General features: G+C 44.4%; 1 long non-coding RNA gene across 1 annotated transcript; it reads right to left on the bottom strand.

The window, feature by feature from the left end:
- Positions 1 to 1331: 1331 nt before the first annotated feature.
- On the bottom strand, positions 1332 to 7040 carry Gm12532 (predicted gene 12532). The gene is made up of 5 exons (NR_153188.1): positions 6838 to 7040; positions 5629 to 5993; positions 3493 to 4782; positions 3157 to 3409; positions 1332 to 1904 (listed from the first exon to the last, which is right to left on the bottom strand). It is a non-coding gene; the product is annotated as a predicted gene 12532 (long non-coding RNA).
- Positions 7041 to 8076: the final 1036 nt, after the last annotated feature.

Below are 8076 nucleotides of genomic sequence, written 5' to 3'. Positions count from 1 at the left end.
AATTCTAAAACCACATGGGAAAAACATTTTTACCAAGGAAACTGAGCAGAGAACTAGCCCTCATGACATCACTGTCCAGCTACTCACTAAACTCACAACTAAGCACCTACTGGGTGCTAAATCCCATGTACTGGACCCTGGGACAGGATGAATAAGGTGGACAGCTGTCTTTTCAGCTGACATTCAGGTAATGGATACAGACTGTGATTATAAAAAATAATACAAGTATTATTATAATAAAATTAATAAAATCCTGTGGCTATAGCATGTAAAATAAAGTCCAAGACTTCCCTGAATTTGAGAGAATGAGGTGGAGGCACGCAGCAGATCACCACGCAGGACTTAGGAGAGATGTCTAAGAGAGTTAGCACTTTCCCAGATGCCCTCACTCACGGCGGCCACGATGTCAGCAGGAGTGTGTGCTCAAGAATCACAGGAAGGGTTCAAAAGCTGCAGAACAAGTGTCAACTTGTCTGTTCTGGACAGGACAAGTGTCATCTTGTCTATTCTAGATAACGGCACGTTTACAAGCTCAGAAGGGGGGACAGGTGAGGAGAGCCGCGTTATCTGATGGAATTGTACAGGTAACACATGAACCATGAAGCCTGGGAGCACAGTGCGTATCGTAACTTCATAATTGCTGTTTCTCAATTAGCTCCTGGTGTTCATGAAGACTGTAAATAAGAGGTCTTATAAAAGCGGGAACACAGCTTACCGAAGTCATTATGAGAAATGACTTGAGGACTGAGTAAGCCAGGCAGAGCTACTTAGAAATTTCAGGTCTCACTTTCTTTTATCTTGGAATTCTTTTTAAGTTTCCAATTTTGAAATGTTCCACTCTCTCCTACATGGGGAAAAAAAATAAAACCTGTCTTTCTATTTTAAGTCTGCAAAACATGTTCAATGATCTTTTATATCTCAGGAAACAGTCCCTAGCTCATGAGTCGCAATGCAGCCCTATGCGCTAGACTCTTTGCTGCGGAGGTCAACACAGTCAGATGAGAGCCTGTTGATTTTCAAAACATGTTTTGTAATTATAGTATCATAAAATAACATAACCATCAAGTTCAACTTTTCTTTAGGACATAGAAAGAAATGAAAGCCTATCAATTCTCTGTACAATATCAAAAGGTCACATCAAATGGTCACTATTTCTGCACACTGGGAACAACCTAAATGTTCTTTATCTCTTGTCAAGACATTTATAAGATGAATCTAAAGTTCTTTTCTCAGAATAAACAGTTAGGATTATAAGGTGATGACTTACTGGGGGGTATATTTAATTATACCTCATTATTGTAATAACATCAACACTTCACTAAAACATCTTTAAAAACACAAATTTATTTTAAAAATGAGTTACCATGTGTGAGAAGCCCACACTCTTGAAGTACCAAGAGAGTGTGTGTCTATAGGTTTCTCAGTCTTTCATAGGCTCTTCCATCATCCTGTTCTTTGAGGCTGCCATGAGGCAAAAGAATGACGTTGAGTTTGCCTGGTGAGGCCATAGGGGGACTTGCCTGAGGCTTGCTTCTCAAAGGGAGTGATGCCACATTAGGGCAATACGTGCTCTTTTTACACATAAAGCACACACATACACATCACATAGACAGCCGCACAGTGTAGCTGTGCTAGTAACCTGTCATGGTGGGCTGTGGGGACAGAGGTAGGATGGTCTTTGGAGAAGGTTGATGGGGCTGGGCTGAGACACAGTGGACATTCAACTGGAAATGTACTCACTCAGTTATGGATAAGTGGCCTGTGCCACTGCTACTCGCCTTTCTTATATCTGTGGCTAAGTTATGTACTCAAGCGCTCCAGAAATGTTCCCATCGATCTGTATGTCAGCTGCTCCTTCTGCTTGTCCGCTTCCTTCACCACGACACACGCCCAAGGTAATCAACCTGGGATGGAAAAGGTACATTGTGCCTCATGATTAAGAGTCTCCCACTCTTAAGGCCACACTCCCACTAGGCTCCATCTCTTAAAGGCTCCCCACATCTCAATAGCACAACACTGGGAAGCAGGTCTTTAGCATGTGGAGGTTGGAGGGACAGTTAAGGTCACATGTTAGAATCTGTTATGACCTAAAGAGATGAGGCTAGAGGCTGTGCCACAATTTTGTATCTGTTGGAACACATTCTGCCCCAGAAGATAGAGAAGGAGAGAAGTGTTTAAGATGTATGAAATTAGAAGCTGCTCTGTGGGAGATTCTTCCTATCATCAGTATGTATAAGAGAGAGACTTAGTTCTTATAAGCAGGCCGAAAAAAGACGCATTCTCTGCCACCATCATGGCATGTGCACAGTTATAACTGTTCCACCCCTTTCTGTACAGAAGGGAAAGTACCAAAATGTGTGTCTCTGTGTGTGCATGCATGTGTGTATGCTTGTGTGCGTGTGTGCGCGCGCGCGCGCGTGTGTGTGTGTAATCCAATCTGCAGCAGTACTAAAACCAACAAGGATGCCTGTAAGAACACCAAGAGTTTCATGGTGTATACTTAACCAACAGTAATTAAAAACAAAAAACAAAACAAAGGTCAGTCCATTATATATAATCAACAGTCTGAGACACCTTTCACTTCCACAGAGAGAAACTTTGAAAACCCCATGGTGGTCTACACCCAGGACTGCTTTTACTTAAGACTGTTTCCTGGCTTAGCCTCGGCTGGTGGAGAACTGTGGCATACAAGTGTGTCTTTCCTGAGTGTGGTGTCTTCACCTCCCCAGCTCAACCCAATGCCTCTGCTGTCAAGGCTGCTCTTAGCTACTGCTGAAAGGCTCACTGGTTAAAGCAGGAACTGCAGGCCTTGCAGCTTGACTTAACCACAGTGCCTCAGTCTTCTCCTGCACAAAATGGACATGGTAAGCCTGAATTCAGAATCCACTAGGTAAAGCGGCTCAGAGATGTAGCAACTTTCAGGTAGCTATTCCTACTCTAAAGCCAAACAATGTGACAGGCTATGGCAGTTTGTTGTGTTGTTATTCCTCAACACCTAACGCACCTGATTCATACCTGGAGGTGATGTCTGCCAGATGCTGTCCAGATCCTCACATATAACCTTCTCAGTGTCTGCTTCCCCCATGTATATTTTCTTATGGCTCCCATAATACGCCACTATGAACTAGATAGAGTAAAACCATAGGAATTCATTACCTTTCTCTTCTAGTTTCTGGATCAAGATGTATACAGGGTCCTGACCACCCTAAAGTCTGAAGAGGAATTCTTCCTGCCTTCTTGTAGCTTTTGGGTTGCTGTCAGTCTTTGATATACATCCCCTTCCACTGATGGTTGTCCTCTGGTATTTGCCACATCCCACTTCCCATAGCTCTCCATGTAAAGATGGCAGACACACTGGATCAGGGTGCTGGTTCTCCAGTGTGATCTCAAGTAATTATGTGTGGAAAGCCTGTTTCCAAACGAAGTCACATTCTGAGGTTAGGGCTCCACTGTGACTTCCTGGGAGGGGTGGGGATACAGTGGGATCCTCACCTGGGTTAGGCAGTTTGACACTCTGCACTGATCCACAGTGAGTCTCTTCAGCCTGGACATCTCCTTGTATCAAGGCATTGCCTTGGGAACTACCTTATACATTAAATTAAATAAATAAAAATGATATTGGAGACACTTGGACTTTGATTGTAAAAATGGACATGCTTAAGATAAATAGTACATCGTTCATAATTAAGAAAAAAATTGAACTCAGCAGATCACAACACTGACTTCATATGGAGCTTCCTTGGGTACATGAATAGGTTCTCATTGTAAATCAGGGAGTCTGGTAGGAAAGTGAGCAATATATTTTAAAGGATAATATTTATTGTGCTTTTATTATTCCAGGTGCACTCCTACCCCACCCCTGTTATTATTATCTGATTCTGTAGTCACATAAGGACCAAGAGGTTAACTGATTTCTAAGATTGCAAAGCTAGTGAGTCTCAGAATTGGACCTGGACAGGCAGGTGCACTTCAGAGCCGATGTTCTTAACCATACTCTACCCTCCCTTGAAATAAAAGTATAGAATTTTGTGAAAATTGAACAATGAATCAAATGCTTCTTTGATGGGCTTTGATGGGTAAGAGAGAGGCCCTCACTAAAAAGAAAAAAAAATTGGATGACAAATGTCTACAGCATTCACATCCTCATGTGAAGTAAACACCTGAGGCATCATGGGAGATCTGAAGCATCATGGGAGATCTGAAGCATTATGGGAGAGATGAAGCATTATGGGAGAGCTGAAGCATCATGGGCGAGAGGGGCTAGTTATCTGAAGGTTTCAAAGATTAGATGGGAGGGATCAATTCCAAGCTCCAGGTCAAAGATCATCACTTACCTCACCCAGGTGACTTCCTAAAAGCTTGTCTGAAATGGCTTGGCCACTAGCATCTCTTCACAAGCTCCTGATTAGACTCCAAGGAGCAGATAAGTCAAGAAAAGGCTCCAGACACCCTGTAAGTCTCTAGCGTTACTTTTAAACACTTGTCATGAAGCTGACCAGAAACCTAACTTTACTGAGGTGTCCCCAGCTGTAGTGGGACCGAGGTCTTTGCTCTGGCCCCTAGGCCTCTGCACTTTCTACAGTAGTGACTACACAGTCATAGTCTCTCCCCTGACATCAGAATGCTACCTACCTTCACTCCAACGGACAGGAACGGGAGTTGGAACACAGTAAGCTGGAGAACAGCTAAGCATTCCGAAGCTGGCTTCTCTGTGCCCTCTCTGCCTGGTTTCCCTCCGGAGCCAGGAATGCACCATTGGTGGACTGAGCACTTCCCAGGTACCTGGAACCCCACGTCACACATGAATGAGGAAGAGGCTGCCTAATTCCGTCCAAGGGAATGTATTTTATTAATCTTAATCTCTTAATTATCTTAAGTGAATTATTTCACCGTCCAGTCTTTGTATTAGTTAATTTTCTCATCGATGGGACAAAATACCTGATGAGAAGCAAATTAGGGAAGGAAAAGTTTCTTTTGGTTCATAGTATGAGGGTAGAGTTTCACTGTGGGAAAATCATGGCAGTTTGAGAGTGAGGCAGCGGGCAGTCAGGGAACAGAGAGCGGTGGACGCTGGTGCTCAGCTCATTTTCTTCTTTCTGTTCAGCCCAGAACCCTACCCCATCAATGGTGCCACCCACAGTCAATGTAGATCTCCTGGTTAGGAAGTTATCAGACAATGTCAGGAGACCACCCCTACCGGGAATCTGATGCACCTGGAGGGTTATCCCCCAACGAGACCATTTTCTTCCCAGAATCCTCTCCCTCCACGGAGCCTCTTTCGGGGCTTCTGGGTCAGGAGTGACTCAGCCATTGCTGAGCCTGCCTGCTTTCCCAAAAGGGCAGCCATCCCCTCTTCCTGACAGCTGTCAAGCTTTACAGCCTGACCGACCTGTTGCTTTTCTCTCAAATGCTACTAAAATTGTCTTCCTGCTTCCTTCAGAATCCATTTTAAAGTTCTTTCATGAATGAGAAATAAGAAGTCCAAAAGGGAACTCCAAAAGTTTCCCTGGTAACATCGCTACCGAGACTCCCTCAAAGGCATGCTTTTGGGGATTCTAGATTCTGTCTCGTGGACAATCAAAATTAATCACCACTGCCCTCTTCTATAGGATAACTCTGATCTCTTACCTTAAAAATCACATTCTGATTGGTCCGACTTTATAACCAGTTCTATGTTGGCGCTTATCCAGCAGGCGCTCGTTGTGGAGATGCTGTGGGTGTGGAAGGAACGAGTTAAGTGTACTGACTATAGCATAACTCTGGAGACTGAAAAATCCTGACTGTGGGGAAGGCCAGGTTTGCTGGCTGGGGATAGCAGAGCTGGTAGCCTGCTAACTTTGCACGATCCAGGCCCAAGGATTAATCCCAGCTCCACCGAAGCAAGGCTCAAGTCTATGATCCCAGCAGTAGAAACCGAAGCAGGAGGTCTCAAGTTCAAGGCTGTCTTCTCCGCAGAGGACTTTGAGCTTAGCCTGGGATACATCCAACCTTATCTGAAACGAAACAGAAACAACTACAAAAACAAAAAGAAGACTGGGTTTTCCTTAGGGAATGAACCTGTTCTCTTTCAGGTGTGGCAACAGGGGGAAAAGTGCTTTCGTCCTATTTTTGTAACACAAAGAAAGAACCAAGCAAGAAGAGAAAAAAAAAATCCCCTTTAAGGGGAAGTTAGCCTATGGCATAAAAATAAAGTCACTAACAACTCTTAGTATAACTTTTTCGAGCCTTACACCCCCCCCCCACTCCCCCATTTTTAAGTGTAAAGATTGAAGATGAAAGAAAAAGCAAGGAAAGTCTATACAACCAGAGGGGAAAGTGTTAAGATCAGTGATAAACAACAGCTGTGGATGTGTGAAAAGCCTCTTTTTCACCTGTGATTTTATTTGTTTAATCAACTTGTATGTTTTTAAACCTATGACTCATACAGAGATACATGCTTGCCCTGTGTTGCTCATTCACAGTACAAGTTTTAAATGGTGTAAGAGTTGTAAACACTAGTGCTTTCGTGATTCTGTGGGAAGCTGAGCTGTGTGAAAGTCACCCCTGCTACCTCAAGGGTCTGTTGTGTCCAGCCTTAGGACCATACTTCCCTGACAGACCAGCTAAGTCTGAAGGGCTTTGCCCACAGGACAGAGAGGGGAATGCTTAGTGTGTTACATCCCAGCAAACCCGGAGGAAACAAACGTGTCTATTTCATGAAGAGCAAAGCTAAGGTATTCCATGAGTTAGGCAGCTCGGTGAGCAGGGACCCGGGGTCCAACAGTCTATCACCCACCAGCTCCCACTTGACTGGCCTCTAAATGTTTCTCCCATCTTCAACCTGGTGGTGGCGCATACCTTTAATGTCGGGAAGCAGAGGCAAGTGGATCTCTGAGTTCAAGGCTAGCGTGGTGTACAGAGCAAGTCTCAGGATAGCCAGAATATCTTAGGAAAAAAAAAGTTTCTCCCATCTTCTAATAACAGCCCCCCCCGGGGGGGGGCTCAATAATCACAGGACAGCAGCCAGGAAGGAATTCTACAGAGAGCTCCCAGGAAAGGCCCCTCTTCCCGCCTCCTCCTCTCACTGGGCTGTCCTTGCGGGATCTCATCCAACCGTGTTCTGGCATTGAATCTTTCAGTAATTGCAGTCAGCCGTGGAATAAACTCACACCCTGGTGCTAGGGGCATTCACAACAAAACCACATGGGTGGAAACTTGGCTGGACCCTCACTGGGACTTGACAATCCTTTCCTTCACAGATTTTTTTGTAGTCCTTTCCTGCTGAGCAAGCAGCCAGGAAGTAAACAGCTTCTGTGAAAACTTACTGTGGGCAGTGGGTACGCTGTATAAAGCCTTTTAGCGTGTGCAGCCCTAGCTGGTGGCCCAGTCCCCTCTGGAAAGCTACCCCCAGCATTTTTCTCAGGGTCTCATTCCTCTGACTCCCCCCGCCCCCCCTGCCTCCACAAAGCTCCACACCTCTGCAAACTTCATTCTGGCAGCAGCAGTATCTTCTCAAAACGCTCTTCTTTTCTTGAGTCTTTGCATTGTCTCTCTTGCAGCTGTTTTATGTTCTGGCACCTTCTAGCCCTAGGAAAACTGCCATTTGTGATTAGCACACGCTCATCTGTGAGTGTACCTATTGGGCTGAGTGTGGTGTGTACATCTTAATTCGAGTACTTGGTCAGGTAGAAGAATTAGAAGTTTAGGATCAACCCTGGATATATAGCAAGTCTCAGACCAGTATAGACTAGATGAAACCCTGTCGCAAAAGATTTAAAAGGAGAAGAAGAAGAAGAAGAAGAAGAAGAAGAAGAAGAAGAAGAAGAAGAAGAAGAAGAAGAAGAAGAAGAAGAAGAAGAAATAAAAATAATGTTAAAGTGCATGCAGGACTCAGGGCCTTTAGTCAAGTGGAATTTTGGTAAGCCAGAAAGTGAAATGTAAACTTGTTCTCCCCTGAAGCTAACACAGAGTTATCAATAGGGCGTTGATGGCTTTGCACAGCTGTCAAGCCTAACTAAGTTAGTACTAGGCTTTTTCTGGGTCTCTGAAAAGAAAAATCTGTTCTTCGAAGTCAGCTTGGGGTCAGGGTTTAAAACG

This window comes from Mus musculus, chromosome 3 (assembly GCF_000001635.26).
Source record: "Mus musculus strain C57BL/6J chromosome 3, GRCm38.p6 C57BL/6J".
Taxonomy (NCBI): Eukaryota; Metazoa; Chordata; class Mammalia; order Rodentia; family Muridae; genus Mus; species Mus musculus.
This window is presented reverse-complemented; position numbering and strand designations above follow the sequence as displayed.